Raw genomic sequence first — 18961 nt, 5'->3', positions numbered from 1 at the left:
ACTTTGTATTTTTGCAGTTCTTAATTTTTCAAGAATAATTCTGTGTTTAGGATGTTAAAGCGGAGAATATAATTTATGGATTAGAAATAAAATAAAATGTTAGTTGCCTGGAATGAAGGGAGAATGCATAGGTGACAGAAGTGGTTCCTGTGCATTTAGTTTATTTCAGGGCTAAGAAGACATCCTATTTCTCCCACTCCTTTTCCTGCCCTGGTGAGGTCAGCCTAGAAAATAACAGCTGTTTACTGGAAGAAGGTACTTTCAGAACGTAGGTTGCATCAAAATCTCCACAGGTAGAGATAGAGAAGTCAGGAACCTGGAGGAAGCTTTTGAGATGAGAGAATCTTTTCCATTATTCATTTCTTTTCTCTCTTAATCCATAAGAGATGCTTGTTTAATTGACTTTTTCTTCTGTCTCCTCTTTTAAAAAGGGTTCTTTGAATAACATGCCCTAAACGAGGTTAGATGCACCAGCTATGTGCCCCCAGCACACTGAATTTTTTTTTTTTTTAGAAGAGCTTTTATTATACAACTGGTATCTATTGCCAGCTGGAATATCTACTGGCAAACTCTTTAAAAGCAGAGACTGACTGATAACATGAATTAAGTATTTAGAAATGAATATGAAGATGTAGTGAGCAAATTCTACAGGCAAGTGAAATACATGAGGACCCCATCCTTTAGACCACACTTTTTGACACCATTAGAGCTCTTAAGACAGAATGTTACCAAATGCCCAGACCAGATTAAACACGTTCAGTTTGCTTCTTCCAGGACTCCAGCTGTTTTAGAGTAGTTTTGCTCCTCTTTATTATCCTTTTTGTCACTTATATTTTATGGCTGTAGATAAATCAATATTTGCCTGTGAGATATAGAGATTTTAAGACCTCCAGAGGAGCGATTCTGGTTTTGGCCCCAGATACTCTGAAATGGTTGGAAAAGACTCACAAGTGCAGTATAGCCATGGATGTCGTATAATGCCCAGACTGCGAAATACATAAAGGTTGTTAGTCCTCATGCTCAGTGCTTGTGATAATTTTCCATAGTATCTATATACCTGGGTGACTAAATTCTTTACAAGGAGCTAGAAGCTGGCTTTCCTTTTTGCCACACATTTCACAAGGACAATAAGATTTAACAGTTTGCTATGAACTTGTTATGGATTTTCTGAATACCTTTGGATCCTCAGAACTAAGCCAAATTAGTTTCTAGGAAGGCCTAGGGCCGGGTCTCACACCACAACCTTCTTGCCTGTCCTGCTCACGACTGAATGAACTGCAGCAAACACAGTGACAGACACAGATATCGCCCGGTAAGCATTCATACAATGGGTCTATGGTGACATCATTTACAATGACTTGGAAGGCCCAGGTAGTTGAAGTCAAACGAATCAAGACTTCACTGAAAATATAAAGGCATCCCTGTTCTTTCTAAAGGGGTTAAAAAAGTCAAGCTACTGTGCATTGTCAAATACTGCGCTAAGAGCATATATTGACAATATTGTTTAATTTTTATAGCAATTCTCTAAGGTGAGTCTTATTACTTTCATTTTATAGATGAAGAAACTGAGACATGAAAAGTTTAGCTAACTTATCCAAACACAAACAGTTAGCAAGCAGAGCCAGGATAAATCCCAGATACTTTGACTCCTAACTCTGGTGCTATTAGCTGCTTTGCAAATCCACCTTCTAGATGATCCCAGACATGGCATGTTCGGCTACTGCCTGTGTTCTCACATCACTCGTTTACATCACCTGTCCAGCCTTTGTAAGCATTTAAGTGTTCAGTACCTACCATAGTGTCTCTACTTTTGTAGCTTCTAAGAACAGAGTAGATATTTGGAGTTTAGTCCTATTCACTATACACTACCAGGGGACTGACTTGATGTATTATTTTTCCGCCATTGTTTCTGAAATAGCATTTTGTCTTTAGCTAGAAGGTAAACCTCCCCAATTTACAGACTCAAAGATGAGGGCACCAAGAATACTGCTGACTTTCCCAAAGTCAAATAGTAGGTAACAAGATACACAAAGCAACTGTTGGCATGTTTTAGCAAATGCAAACATCTATCAAACCGTTTGAAAAAAACAGAATCCCAAATTGGAATCTCATGGTCTTTTGGGTCCTCTTGTTTGTGCAGTTTGCATCACTGAAACACAACAAAGGCTGCTTTGTAACTTTTGTCAGTAACTTAGGAAGTTGATATAAGCTCCTGGTATAACAATAAAAAAATTTGTCAGATTGTGCTTTTATCAAAGTCTCTTCTTTCCAAGTCACAGTATTCGAAAACTAGATAATCAGGCATCAAGATTGATTTCTATTTTTTCTTTGAAGAAGAAGCTATCTCAGCTAATTTTTCACATGAAAACAGTCACTAACAACAACTATACCAACAAATAAAGTATCTATAATTCATTTAAAAATGGCATACATTTTGATGGAATAGTTTTTTTTTTGTGTGTGTGTGTGTGTTTTGTGCTTTGACACACAGCCGCCACTGACAGTAGTGGGAGTGAGTGTGTGGTGTGATGTACTCTAAAGTTGTAAATACAATGGACAACAGAGATCTAATTCTGGTTTAGAAAATTTCAAATTTGGTAATTTGAGGCTCTTACGTAACTGATCTGAACCTTATTTTATTTATTTGGTAAAATAGGAATAATAGTATCTACCACAAAAAGGCTCCGTGTGCTATCATTTGATTAGGAAAGATAACGCATATGAACATCAGGTTGCAGGTGGTTTTTAACAAATGTTAATTTATTTCCTTAACTGAAGCAGAACTTCCTGTCTCTCCAGTACACAGTTGCCCTAGAAAAATTCAGTGAGAGCTGGTGGTCTGACCACTGGACTGCCACATTTTAAAATTTAACCCCAGTTTCAGGCCTTTAATTATGGTTGCAATTTAACTTCCCCCGAGAAGCAGGATCTACACGAAGGCCAAGTCAGGGTGGCCGGGCTCTCATTCTGACAGTCCAGCTCTCAGAGTAGCTCACCTCTCGAGACCTCATCTTTTTCATCTATTTTGTGTAACTGTGATCAATAGGAACAGCATATTTCAGAGCAATAATTTATTTGTGAATTTCAACTGTAAAAAGCAAATGCTGCAATTTTTCCCCTAAGAATCTGGACTTTGCTGGGCATCTATCTAGCAACCTTAGGGTCTGCACAGAATCGTGTGTTTGACTCTATATCCATAAAAGCAAGCAAGCTCTCCATTCGCCTCCAAAACAAGTTTTCATTAAGCACCTAAAAGCTTCTTATATGCTGCAAACTTACAGATTATTGTTAGGATAAGGATTGAGAGTGGGACTTGTAATCAGATAGAGCTTTTATTCTATTTGACCTCTGAGGGGAATGTGAACAAGTTAATTAACATTTATGAGCCTTAGTTTCCTAATCTGTGTAATAGAAAAATGGTGCATAAGTCACATAAGGATTTTTATGAAAGTATGAAGGAATTATACATGTAGCACTCTCAGTGCAGTTCCTAGAATATAGGAAGCCATCAAGAATGAGAGCTATTATACTGTTATCATCAAATCTCACTACCAGCTCTCAGCTTACTACCATTCTGACACAATAAGAGGAAGGATGGACAGGAAATTGTGTACTGATGAAGCCTTCTGTGCCAGTTAACCCTGTGTTAGGTGGAGAACGCCACTGTATTTGTCTGTTCTCACACTGCTAATAAAGATATAACTGATACTGCATAATTTATAAAGGAAATAGGTTTAATTGACTCACAGTTCTGTATGACTGGGAGGTCTCACAATCATGATGGAAGGTAAATGGAGAGCAAAGTCATGTCTTACACGGAGGCAGGCAAGAGAGCTTGTACAGGGAAACTCCCGTTTATAAAACCATCAGATCTCTTGAGACATATTCACTACCAGAAGAACAGTATGCGGGAAATCGCTTCCATTATCTCCACTTGACCCCATCCTTGACACATGGGGATTATTATAATTCAAGGTGAGATTTGGGCAGGGACACAGCCAAACCATATCAGCCACTAAGTGGGACAGGAATGGATATAAGCAAAAGAAATCTAATATTCATAGTAAAAGAACTTTCATTGTCTTGCTCTCACTTTCATTTTACATTGAGATGCATTTAATAGAAGCTTATGTGGTGATATCTGACACTGAACGTGAATGCCAATCCCTGAGAGTGCTAGATATTGACAGTTATCGCTAATGTCTATACAGCAGAGACCTTTCTACTAGCTGAGATATTGCTTCTCCCACATGTGTTTTTCCAGAACCATGTATTTATTTGCTATATTCATTTTGACCTTTTATTTAAGAAGCAACGAAGAACGTGACTCAAATAACCTTGAGCAGAAGAATTTCACTGGTCCAAGTAACCAGAAAGTGCAGAGTTGGCTAGTTCCATGTGGGCTTGATACTCAGGCTCCAATGACATCATCAGGACTGAGTCTTCTCTATCCCCTGATTCTTACTTCTATGATAGCTTTAGTCCCAGGGTTCATGGAGAGGGAAGATGGCTAATAGTCCCTTCAGGCTTATATGCTCTCATGCTCAAGACCATTAGCCAATGTGGATGGCTCCTTTCTAGTCACTAAAAAGTCTTGGATGAACTCTAAACACACCTGCCTGGCCAGTTCCTAAACCAATCACTGTAGGTAGTAAAAGGGAAGGACGGGTCTAGATTATGTGCCACTGGTAACATTAAACCCATTTAAAGAACACGGACATAGAGTGGTGCTTCCTCAAAGGAAAGTCAGAGCTGTTGTGCCAGGAAAATAATAGTTGTGTACCAGCCAGCCAGCAAAAATAAAATAGCACCCCTGTTCTTTATTTTCCATAGAGACCCTTCCTTCACTACCTCCATAGGTTGAGTCTGTCTCTTCCTTCCAGTCCTGTCTACAGTGTTACTTCCTCCATGATGTATATCCTGATTCAAGTTCCCATTATCTTGGGTGAATTTGTTCTCTTCTCCAATGTAATCCAGATGGCACTTAGGCTTCTCATGTGGATTTTATTACAATGAGCTTTTCCTTTAATGTGTTTAAGCACCCGTATTAACTTCCTAAATGCTCCTTAAGGGCAGAGACTGTCTCATCATCATGGAATCCCTTAAAGCAAACAGCCCAATAGCTGGTACTCGGAAGATACATTGTAAATACTTTCTGAATTACCGTCCCATAGTAATTCCATGTTTCTAAAACAATAATTATGTTTCAACTGGAAAATAAAACAAAACAAAAAGTGAGCTCCAATTCTATTTCTCTTATAGAAACATCATTCTAGATTTTGCTTTGAAATATTGTGGAACCTGGCCCCAGAAATTGGTAGTGAGCCGCATTTAGAGATTTGAACTCATGCGATAAATAATGAGGGAATATTTCCTATATTATAGAGCAGAAGCTGCTCCATGTAACTGCCCTCCAAGTCATCATCTTTACACGGTGGTTATTTATTTACGTGAACTGAACAGATTCTTAAGTCAGAAAGCTGATGAAAGACTGGGGAAGAAATATATGTTTGAATGAAAATAATGCTTCCTTGTAAGTGTTTTGGCTCATTAGAGTTTCTATGTGATTAACAAACATGTGAGGTAGTTGGACATAATATTTTGGCTCAGGGAGTTGTATACCAGGAAAATTATTACACCACCACCACCACCACCACAATAGCCATATTTGTCATGTCATGTTATATTATTTGACATAAATGAATCTCTACAGTGAAATTAATCCTGATGTTTAGTAGAAATGAGCAGATGAAGTAAACTATTACTTAATTTTTACAGTTTTAACTTATAATTTGTTTCTTGGGGTTAAAATGTAGCCCTAAATTGGAAACTTTTTATTGCTCTTGTAAATTAAATTGGTTAAGATCTTCTAAATTGACATGCATTAAATATATCTTTTTATTTTATTTTGTTGTGAAAATAAACATTTATTTAATATTTGTTAAATATGTACTATGTATTAAGCATTGAATTGGATTACAAAAGGGATTCATCTTTTTTTCTTAAGGAGCTTGCAGTTATTTGAGGAATTAAATGCATTTATTTATAATACATGATAGAAAAAATGCAAAGGGAGAAATACAGGTGAAGAGTCTTCAAGAGAGGCAACTTATATACAGATTTTGGTTCCAAAAAGCCTCCTTGATTGCACTCCAAAAAGCGAGACTCCGTCTCAAAAAAAAAAAAAAAAAAAAAAAGCCTCCTTGATGTAGAAGGTTGAGCTTAGCTTTGAAGAATGGTAAGTTTTAAAGATGGGAGAATAAGGCTGACATTCACTGAGTATTTACTAAGCAATGGGGTACAATTCTAATCACTATTTTTTTTGTTTTAATTTTCAGTCACTTCACGAGATTGTTCCTATTTTTATCCCTGGAAAGAAGTGAGCAAATGGAGGCAGAGAGACTAAGTAGCTCAACCAAGAACACAGCTAGAATCAGGATATAAATGCAAAGACCCTGACTTCCGAGTGTTTGATTTTAATCACTCTATTGTGGGAAATTCCAGTGTGAGTAACAGCACGGCATAAGAGCAGGGACAGGAGAATGTGGCTATGGGGAGAAAACAGGCCTAGTCTGGCTGTAACAAATTGTCTCCTGGGGAATGTGCTGAGAAAACCGACCAAACAAACAAAAAACATTAGAAGTGACAATTAGAGTAATTGTCAAAGGCTGTATACACTAAGAAATTTGGACTTCACATGGCAGGGAATTGAAAGCCGTAGGCAGCATATGAGCCAGGGAGCTGTCTAGGATTTGGCTCCCAGAATTAGATCCTAAGACAAGGATTTGAATCAAGTAGTTAATTTAGTAAATGATTCTAGGAAGAACTCACATGTGTGGGCAAGTGATAGAATGAGAAAAGGAAGCCAAAGATGTTATGTTATGCAGGTATATGATATATGCCAGAATGTGGTAAGTTCTGCTTTAGACCTAGAGGGAGTTCTAGATACCAACACATTCCCTGATAGAAATATAGAAGACCAAAGAGCAAGTAATGAGCACATGTAAGGAATAACTCAGGGCTGAAAACATACATTTGTAAATAATCTAGCTCAGAGAGGAGACAGCTAGTCCTACATTCTTTTTTTTTTTTTTTTTTTTTTTTTTTTGAGACGGAGTCTCGGTCTGTCGCCCAGGCTGAAGTGCAGTGGCCGGATCTTGGCTCACTGCAAGCTCCGCCTCCCGGGTTTACGCCATTCTCCTGCCTCAGCCTCCCGCTAGTCCTACATTCTTATCGATCCTCCTAAGAGATTTTACTCTCAGAAAATATAGAACTGACTCAACTGGCAAGTTTTAACCTTTGCTCCTGACCGGCACTAAATGAATAGGGTTTATGGTTTGAATTTCCCTTTGGACTGGAATAAATGATAATTACCTAATTACACAAATGTGTGTGTGCATGTGTGTGTGTGTGTGTGTGTGACAAATTTCCACCTGGATCCCATGGTGAAGAAGTCCCTAACCGAATTAAGACTGCAGAATCACATTTTTATTCTGCCTACTTTAATCAGTAGATAAGCTGCAAGAGGAGGCCATCAAGACAAACAGGAGAAGCCTTGTTCTTAAATATTTGGGGAAAGACAATAAGGAGTATTTCATCTAAAAACATCAAGATAAGCAAGAGTTTAAAGGCATATGTAACTATAAAAAAAAAAGGAGAATTAAGGAGACAGGCCTTTTTTGTCTTAGTAGGGCTGCTGTGGAAAACCAGAGAAAGATTCCAGTGTAATGTTGGACTGCCAAGAACAGCATAGGACCTAAGTCATGAAGACGTTGGGTGGCTCCAGGTTTAAAGCACATTATTGTAGGAAACATAAGAACCTATGCATGAGGAAGGTAAAGGTCCTAGCTCTATAAACCATTGAATTCATGTATTCCTCTATGTATACATATATGCATGTGTGCATGTGGGTGCGGGTGTGTGTGTATACATACTCATTTATAAATGTATGTACATTAGGAGTCTGAATTTTATTTTGTATATACTGGGAAGATATTAAGAAGATTTACATAGGAAATAATATAATCAAGTGTACATTAAAAAATTTTAGCAGCTTTATTAAGATATAAGTCATCATATAATACATCTATTTAAAGTATACAGTTCATTGACTTTTAGTGTATGCATAGATATATGCAATCAGTTTTATAACATTCTTATAAACCCCAAAAGTGAGTGAAGAGTTTAAATATATATGATAAGCTCTGTAACACCCACTGATGGATACATTGATCTTCTTTGGCTTGATTTTAAGCCTTGTTAAGGCAGATATAGAGAATCTCTTATTCTAGATTCTAAGAGATTTACATCTCAGGAGTGACTTTTCTCGTGTATTGAGTTGAATGATCTGAGAGTTCTGCCAGCCCTTCCACTTCACCCAGCCAGAACTATCATGCTTTCCACTTTTCTGCCTCTTCCTCTATCTCTGTTTATCTTAGAGCTCCCCAGTTCTCTGCTGACCTTCAGACCCTCACCACAGGACATTTCTAAACTTCTGGAGCTCCCTTTTTCTTTTTGCTGCAACTTTTTCCTTAGTATTCTGTCCCACAAATTCCAGTCACCTTAGTAGCCCAATTTCCAATTTCTGTTCCCTCCGCTAAACAGACTGCCATGTTCTGCCAGCACTCTTAACTCTCTAACTCATGCCAAGCCTGGAAAGCAACCCAAGGCAGAGAACTTGAAGAACTGAAGGGGCTACTTCAAATATTTCCTAATAGTGCAGTGTCTAAAAACAGTTGTTGCACATATTCTATCCAGTTTTATATAATAGTTGTTTGGGGTAGGAAGACTAGTCAATACTAGTTTGTTTATCATGGGTAGATGCAGAAGTTATAGTTATATTTAATTGTCTCCAGTAGCTGATGGCTATTCACACCTTCACCTTTGAATAATGTTATCAGGGAGATTGAATCTTATGCTTTTTCTTTCAACACTAGCTTTTCACCTTCTCCTAGAAATTCTCAACTGGACAATAGACTACATTATTGATCCATCAATTATGTATTATTTCCTGCAGTGTATGTAAGACACAGATAAAGAGAAAACACAACATTATTAGTATAACAAAGTGAAAACTATCCATAAGAAAAGAGGGGTGATCATTTTTATCATGTGTGAGTGTACCGAAAGAACAATGTGTTACATGAAAAGTTTATTGCAAGACTAATCAATTTTTGTTTGCAGTTTTGTTGTAAGAATTTAGTACAAATTATGATGACTTCTTTTACATACCATGAATATTGAAGAAAATAGAAAGTAGATGATGTGAAACAAAAAGATAATTTATCTTTTGGTCACAGATGAAATACTGGGTGCAGACATATGCAAATAGCCTACTTATGATCCATTTTAAGGTAATGCTTATTATTATAAAAATAAACACATTCTCTTTAGGGCAGTGATGGAGAACTCAAGTTACAACATGAACCCTTATGTCTACACAAGAAATGTATGCCTTAAACAGAACCATGGGAAGAGAGAATGTTTACTTAGGCAAGTATAGCTGAGTGGTAGGGATAGAAAAAGACATGGTCACAGAAAAGTGTGACATTCCCATTTTTTCTACGTGTTATTAATAGTTGGTACATTTACTTACCAGCAAATCCTTGTGATAATGGAGCCACATTTATATAGCTGTGTGTGTCCCCAGCAACAAATATGCATTTTTAACTGTATCCATGATGTAAATAAACAATTTTTTAAAAACTGTGTAGAAATTACAGAGAAGATATGTGTCTAAACATTTCAGAGGAGTGATAGGATACTTACTAGTTTCTCCCAATCAGTAAAGTGAATAATATCAATCTCAGAAGGCTTATATAGTATTTGAATTAGCTCATATAAAAATACATCTTGCAAATTGTCTTGCACATACTCACAATTCAATGTGTTGATTAAATATGCATTTGCATACAGTTTCAATCACTATCTTCATGTTATAGTTGTGAAAATGTGGCTCAGAGAGTAGCTTGAAAAAGTTCTCACAGGAAGTAATAGAGCTTATATTCCAACACAGGCCATCTGACTCCAATAGTGCATCTGGCCTTAAATTAAAAATTATTCAAGTGCTATAACAAGTGGTAACTGAGTGCCTACTATAGGGAAAGGCTCTTATGATGCACAGTGCAAAAAATAATAACAAAGGCATATTTTTCACAGAAAAGAACTCTGAAAGAGCTTTATCCTACCTGGGGAAAGAGAATTCTTCCCATTTGAGCTCCCTCCACACTTCCTGTCTTATCTAAGTGGGAAAGAAAAGAGTCAACAGGGGTCAGATCTTCAAGGAAACTTACTGGGAACATGGAAGAGATTAGGAAGGAAAAAGGAGGGAGGGAAGGGGAGAGTTTTACTACTAGAGAAATACTTCTCAAATTAGCATCCCTGAGAAACAGGTCAAATAAGAGATTGGGATTTAGTTAGATTATAGACGACAACCCATCCTCCACACTAATAGGGCTCTAGTAAAATAACAATAGATTACAGGAGAAAGAGTTGTGAGATACATACTCCCTCTGAGAATAAATATTTAGGAAAACCCAAGGTCGAGAGAGAGATAACAAAAAGCATACTAGATGAATTTGAAGCTATAGCAAACATTAAAAAATCCCAGCTTCTAGCCAGATTCCCATCAGTCCTCACATGAAAGGCAGGTCTACTTCAGTTCCTATTAACCAACATAACATGTTTGGTTTCAGGAAAAAATACAATACGTGCCAAAAGGCAATAAAGAACATTGAAGTAATCAGTAACCAGAATCAGACTAAGGTATGCCATACATGTTCAAATTATCAGAGAGGGAATGTAAAATAACTGTAAATAATGTATTAGGACTCTAATGGAAAAAAATAGACAACATGCAAGAACAGATGAATAATTTGAGCAGAGAGTTAGAAGCTCTACAAAATAATTGAAAGGAAAGGCTAGAAATTTAAAATCAGAACATCATAACAAGAAGGAAGAATAACTTTGATGAGGTCATCAGTAGACTACACATGGCTAAGGAAAGACACAGAGCTCGAAGATAGGTCAAAAGAAACTTCCCAGACTAACAAGTAAGTAGAATAAAAATAAAAAAACAAACAGAACAAAACCTCCAAGAACTTTGAGATGCTTTCAAAATGCATATTATGTACACAATTAGAATATCAGAAGGAGAATAGAACACTCAGCAGAAGAAATATTTTAATAAATAATGACTAGCTGGTTTCCAAAATTAAGGACAGACATCAAACTACAGATGCAGGAAGCTCAGAAAATATCAAACTAGACACATATTTAAAATTTGACATGTACCTATATTGCATTCAAGCCACAAAAAAACAAAAGATTAAGAAAAATTTGAAAGAAGTCAGAGAGAGAAAACATTTTCTCTCTAGAGGAACAAATGTAAGAATTATAGCATATTTCTCACAAAAAATGCAAGAAAGAAGAGCATAAAGTGAAATATTTAAAGTTTGGAGGAGGGAAGGAAAATACCACCAATTTAGAATTCCATATTCAGAAGAATTAGTTTAAATCGAAAAATATAGATTTTTCTCAAATAAACAAAAATAGAGAAAAATCGTAGCCAGTAGACATGTCCTGAAATGTCAAGAATATGTCAGAATAAGAATACAAGAAATGTCAGAATAAGTTCTTTAGTCAGAAGGAAAATGATATAGGTCAGAAACTCAGATATAAGTAGAAAAGGAAAGAGCATGACAGAAGAAATAAAGTTAGGTAAAATAAAACGTTTTCTTTTTGCTAATTGATGTAAAAGATCTGTCTGTTAAAAGAAATGATAGTGATATATTGGGTGATTATATTGAATGGATATGTGAATGGATATTGAATGGATATGTGAAATGAATGACTGGATTATCACATGAAATGGAATGATGGAATTGGTAATGCTCTGTCATAAGCTACCTGCACTACATGAAAAGTGCATAGTATTATTTGAAGGTGGATTTGAATTAATTAAACATGTGTATTGTAACTCAAAGATAAACAATAAATTTTTTAATAAGAATATGTCAGATAATCCTGTTTACCTCTTCTCTGGATATTTCAGGGGCCCTCTGAACCATCCAGAAAGCCAGGCATCAGAAAAGACAATTTTGAAAACAGAAGTTTGATTTTGGGATGCCTATTAAATGTTAGAGGTTTAAAACACTGGATGTTGGGAAATAGAATTCCAAATTGTCATAAATTATTTATTTTGCCAAAATGATGACTCAAAAGGCAAAAACTTCTTATTAACCTTTACTATGACATGAAAACCGTGTTGAAAGCCAAATTTTACCCTTGCATTCATTTATTAGTGTTACCCCCAATTGCTTCAAATGAAACCTTATAGATAATTCCATCTAATCTGAACCAATTTGACCATGTGTGAAATCTTTACAAACCATTTATAACACCTTTTGCTAAAGGCAGACTAGTGTCTTAAGACAACCTTGTTGTGCTTTTATTTCAATGCTCAATTTATGAAAAAACTATATAATATCCTTTTGAATTTAGTTAATGTTTACACATTTTTGCAAGATTAATTTTTACAATCTGTCTAAAGGGACATCTTTTTCTCCCTTCTCTTTCTAAATGGGTACCATCTTCAGCCTGAACTCCCATGCATTCTGAAGCACAAGGACTCCTGTGACCCTGAAACTTTAGCAAAAAAAAGCAGCTCATTTTCTTTTGCATAAGGGCATGGTCTTTTTACTAGACCTTTGCAAGCATTGCAAAATCAACCCAGCTCTTTTAGCAATCATATTGAGCAGGGCCAAAGTGAATAATTCCCCCAAATTAGAGAGAAGCAACTTCCAGGGGAACCATCTGAGGATCCCCCTTATTTGGGCACCCTTCAAATTCCCTTCTCATTATTGGACCTTAGGCAAATAAAGGGAGAACTCAGGCCAATTTTCTAAAGACCCTAATAGGTATATAGAAGCTTTCTAAAATTTAACTCAGGTATTTGACCTCTCATGGAGGGATGTTATGCTGCTCCTAAGCTAAACCCTAACCACAGCTGAGAAGCAGGCAGCACTGCAGACCACAGAAAAATGTGGAGGTGAGTAATATGTCTCTTATTGTAGGCCTTAAAGGAAAAGAGAAAGTAGGGAGGGCGAAGAAGTAGGGGAAACACCATTCCCCATCGGAAGAGAGGCAATACCTCTTCACAACCCTAATTGGAACCCCCAGACTTTTCTATGGTGTTTTTCCTTCTTTCAAATTTAAAATGGCTCTTTTATAATTTTCCTCCAAACTAAGAAAAGTTAATTTTCCCAAACCTTAAAATGCTTTGCTTAGAGGTGAGCTAGGGGAAGGGAAACCAGAAGCCTGACATGCTGGCAAAAGGGTAAAAACTTCTTACCAGTGGGACTACCACCAGGTGGAGGCTGCATTTGCATAATAAAAGACTAGGGTGGGAGAACCAGTCTTTTTCGGGCTTTGTTAATGGCACTCCTGGTCAAACCAATCCCCTGAGCCCTATGTAAATCAGTCACCACTTCCTCAAGCCTCTGTAGAAAAACAATTGCATTCCACTGCAAACCAGAGACCCTCTTTTGCACGACCCACTTTCTCAGCATAGGGAAGATTTTTCTCTCTCTTTTCTTCTTTTTCTATTAAATTTTCCACTACTAAACCCACTCCTCATGTGTGTTTGTCTCCTGAGTTCTTTCTTGACTGAGACCAATAGCCAGGGTATATACTCCAGACAACGGAGTTGTTTCACATGGATATTGAACTTGTTGGACCTAATTTTAGCTGATATTTCAAATGGCATATAAAGAATGATCAGGAATCTGATAGGTAAAAAGGGATTATGGGATGGGGAGTTCTGTATGTAGGAACAGCATATTCAAGGGACCTGTGATGGGAATAAATAAGGTATATAAGAAGTTAGAGTAATCTGATGTGCTTAGAGTGTAAGGACTGAGTGGAGAAATGAAACTAGAAAATACACAGGAGTAGCTGTGCTGAGAAAATGAGATAGCACACACACAGGACATAGTAAGCTGCCTGGCTAAGTAAGAATGCTTTAACTATGTTAGCTATTAATTTTATTTATTTTAGTTCCTACTTTGGGCTTAAAATGTTGTCTCATTTTCAGTGACCTATTAAATCAGGATCTTTTCCTCTCATGAGAAGTTATTTACCTTAAGGAAGTAGCAGCAAAGTGGGTTGAGGCTAAAATAGAGTCAGTAGGGAGGAGCCTTCATTGTGGGACAATGTGTCCATAGCCATTGGCCCAATTTGAGATTAATAATTTATTATTAACTTTTTAACAATATCAAAGTGCGAGCACTAGTTATGACTTTGTAACCAGCTGTGTCCAGGGAAGAAACAAGAAAGAATATTTGTCAATTTCCTTGTATTTGAATGGTAAAATGATTTTTAAAACCTTGTTATACATTCCTGATTCTTTGAAAACAAGGCTTGTCTTATGTTACTTTAATTAAATTGAGGCAAATATAGAAACAACAAAACCTGTGATATGTGATTAGAGTTGTTTCCAAAAGGATTTCTTTCTCATTGTTGCTTTTATTTTGAAAGCACTTAATAATGAGGCTGTATGTTTTGATAATGACATTTCTTCAATTATGATTTGATTACTTATGTCATTGCCCATTTTCCTTTTGGGGTATTGGTTTATTTACTATATTTTAAACACATGATTTTCATGTACCAATAGGTTATTATATTTGAGGGTTTATTATATGTGGGTTATATTTCTAAGCTGTTTACAAAAATACATAGTTTTAATCATTACAAAAATTAAGCAGGATATAAGTATTATTATCATTTCTGTCTTACAGATCAAAACAAGTAGCATAGCCACTTGCTGAGTTCATCGCTACACTTGATAGTTGTTCTATTAATTGTTTAGAGAGGAGTATTGAACTCTATCTATAATTGTGGATTTGCCATTTCTCTTTTCAGTTGTATAGTGTTTGTTTCTCATATTTTGCGGCTCTGATTTTTAGTCAGTACTCATTAAGAATTACTTGGGGTTCTTGTTGGATTGAACCTTCTGTCAACATGTAATGTCCCTCTCTGTCCCTAGTAATTCATTCTCTGAAGTCTACTTACCTGATATTAACACATGTGCTCTTGGATAATCTTTTCCTACCATCTAATTTCAGCCTACATGTATAGTTATTGCTGTATTTTCCTCTAATCCAAACTTAATATTTCTCTCCTGAAAGTAACCATAAACTCTAACCCTTCCCTGACAGTAATCCAAGGGATGTGGTCATGGATGTTTATACTATGCCTTTCATGGGATACTTCTTAATCCTAGTGGATGATATAATGCCTAAGTACCTGATCTTCAACAGGTATTCCTCTTACAGGAAACCTATTTATACTGACTGATGTCCTTGTGACTCTTGTCTGACCTGTGTCCAGTTTATTCCTACCAAGACAGCCACTCTCTAGGAGAGCCCTGACTGAGAAAAATGTTGTATGTGTATGTCCCATGTTGAGGTGGTTACCAAGAAGAAGCTGCACTGGGCAGATTTATGCATCTACTACATTGAGGAACTAGGAGGAATTAGAGAACTGAAAACCATGTCAAAAGTAATGAAGTCCTGCTTCTGGTATGAGACAGTTAACCCTATACTCAGAATGCATGCCAAGGCAATATAATGTTGCATTTATTATAGTTATATTTGAACTGCATTTCTTGTAACAGCATACAGTTGTCATGTATTTTTATCAACTTGGACAATCTCTGCCTTTTTGTCTAGAATTAACACCCTTCTGCATTTTCTTCTAGGTCATGTATCCTCTAGTCTCTGTATAAATGCCTTTTTTGATCAAGAATCACTTTTTACTGTTAAAATCTGATCAAAACAGAATAGGCCTACTTGTGCAGTAGAGAGCTCCCCATCACCAGGGGTTTTTATAAAGAATTTGTGAAATCTTTACTGGAAACTGTATAATCTACACAAAAGAGAATTTTAAAAGGCTTAAATGTATTGACATAGGAGGACATTCTCATGGAAGGAGTAAAATTTTGTTCAAAGGTGGAGACCATATTTATTTAATATAATTATTGCTATGTTAAGGCTTATGTTGCCATTTTATGTTTTGTTTTGTGGTGTAGCTTTTTTGGGAGGGGGGTTCTGTTTTTCCCTCTCTGTTATTCATTTCTCTGTTTTCTAATTACAGCTGTGTTGTGGGCAACTGTGATATTTTCTGGAAAACAATTCAAATTTGATTTATCTATATTTCTTGGGTAGATTTTTCAGTAGATGTTCTAGGCGATATATATTTATCTCTATATATAAAACTTATCTATATATCTTATCATAGTTTACTGTTATTGACATTTTACAGTGTAGAAAGAGTATCTCCTCTTAAATCCCGTTACCCTCCCCTGTTTCTAGTATAATTACCTTCAGTATTTCCTCTAAATACATTGACAACCACATCAGAAAATGTTATAAATTTTGCTTCTCAACGTAATTGATAAAACTCAAGATCACATTTACCTGTATCTTGCACTTTGTTTTTCTTTCTTCCTAATGTTTCAAGATTCCTCAATTCCTTTATGTTTTAAGAGTTTCTTTTTGACACTCATCTTGGATAGGTATGCTAGGTACATATTATCTTGATTTTCTTCCTGAATAAGATTTTATTTTAGAGTTGTTCTGTTTATTTCTTTTTCTTTAAAATCCATATTTATTCATTGTATTTGGGGCTCTGCCTGGGTGATTGACAAGGGCATTGATTCTTCAGGAAAAAAAAAATTCTGTAGGCAGAAGTAAAACCCAAGGTGTATTGGATACTTTTGCTGTGTGTACAGACATTTTAGGAAGGATTGGAATATCGGTCCAGTCAAACAGCAATATAAAACAAAATTTCATGTCTATAGTTGGGGATTAGGGTATTGCAGGAATTTGGAAATAATCTTAGTTGTGAATCAAGGGCTGAGGAAAGGGAGTTAGAAGATATACACTTTTTGTTAAAACTACAGATAGAGACCTCACTCAGCTCCTGATGATGAAACCTGGTTTGGAAGCTCATTACATTTTGACCCTTTAGGAAAAGCACACCTAAACATCATGTTGGCTTTTCAGGTGTGTGTAAATGGCTGGCAGAATTGATCACAAAATCCATCACTATTCAGAGTGGATAGGATCACCCCTGACAGAGGCAAAGAGAGCAAAAAAACTGTGTTGCATCCTGACAAGTCAAAATAATTGAGGATCATAAATCACCTCTAAGTCAAAGGGCACGTGGATGGGGAATATTGGGAGTGGATGTGGAGAGATTCAGGAGTTGGCAAATATGGATCCAGTTAAATTCTCAACTTAACCAGCTGCCCTCTTTATTAGTTCTCCGTGTTGTTTTCAAAAGCACTTTTTAATTGTATCTCAGGTTTTTTAATGACATTGCTCAAATTATAATTTTCTGGGGATGGGAACTTTTGTCATTACACAATTGTAGCAATCCTTTTTCTCCCTATAACTGCACATACATTGGATAAACAGAGCATGTACACTGGTACTCTGTAAATTAAAAAGAGCATGTACACTGAGTACTCTGCAGTACCTGGAGACCCACAAGTAACCACAGGTAGCCTCCTCTCACTCCATTTGAATCCTACCTGCTTTTCCAGTCATGCCTTTTCCATGATGATATCCTCAACCACCTTCACTCATGGGGATTATTCCTGTCTTATTTTTAATAGAATTAACTCATTACAGCTGGGCATGGTGGCTCACACCTGTAATCCCAGTACTTTGGGAGTCTGAGGCGGGTGGGTCACGAGGTCAGGAGTTTGAGACCAGCCTGGCCACATGGCGAAAACCCATCTCTACTAAAAACACAAAAATTAGCCAAGCATGGTGGCGGGCACCTATAATCCTAGCTACTCAGGAGGCTGAGGCAGGAGAACTGTTTGAACCTGGGAGACGAAGGTTGCAGTGAGCTGAGATCACGCCACTGTACTCCGGCCTGGGTGACAGAGCAAGACTCCGTCTCCAGAAAAAAAAAAAATTAATTACATCATCACACCTATCTTAAATTACCTTGAATTATAATCAGTGTATGGGTATTAACATATTTTGTACATATATATATATATTTCCATGTATTTTTAATTATATGTATTGTATTTCAATTGTGCTGTATTGGTGGTGTATTTTAATGCATATTTTTGTATATGTGTTATTCTATTTGACTTTTTCTATATGTTTCAGCACCACAATTGTACTCTTTAGAAAGATATAGGATAGTATGTCAAAACAACTAATATCTGTATAATTTGTGTTCTATAATTACAATCTGATTTCATGTATGTGCCTTATACATTCTATGAGATGAGCCATTAATACTTTTGTTCTGATGATAAAGCAACTGAGACTCAGAGAGGAACTTTCCTGTTGAGTTTAAAGCTAGTAATAACTCAGAGCTTCTGAGTCTACATGGTTTAGTTAGGTCTCTTCCAACAAGTGCCTTTTCTGTTTCATTCCCATCTTTGAGTCAAGCACAGGGGCTGGCTCACATAAGTACTCAGAAGTATTTATGATTATATAAGCATGAGTATATATTCAGCCTGATGGGCATTTACTACTTGGTGGGAATGTCTATTCAGGTAGTGGTGGTAGGGGATAGTCGCTGCTTTTCTGCCTTGAAAACGTTTGTAGTCTAGTGGAGTCAAGTAAATAGATAAAAGATCAAACACCTTGTTAAGAAACTTCATGAGTTATTAACAAAGTATTGTGGGGGTACAGACAAGGGAAGTGATTAATTGTCTCTGAAATAACTGAAGAAGCCTTCACATAAAAGGGTAACTGCTTGTAGGCCCTAAAGATAAGTAAAAATTTTCCAGGTGAAGAAACAGTGACAGACATTGTACAAAGAGAGATTAATATGTACAAAAGATACAGAGTTGTAAAGAGGTATAGGGAGAATGAGGGTATCAGTGTTTCTGGAGTATAGAGGCAGGATGGGGAATTAGAGCTATTAG

This window comes from Macaca thibetana, chromosome 9, assembly GCF_024542745.1.
Source record: "Macaca thibetana thibetana isolate TM-01 chromosome 9, ASM2454274v1, whole genome shotgun sequence".
Taxonomy (NCBI): domain Eukaryota; kingdom Metazoa; phylum Chordata; class Mammalia; order Primates; family Cercopithecidae; genus Macaca; species Macaca thibetana.
Note: the sequence above shows the minus strand (reverse complement) of the source record.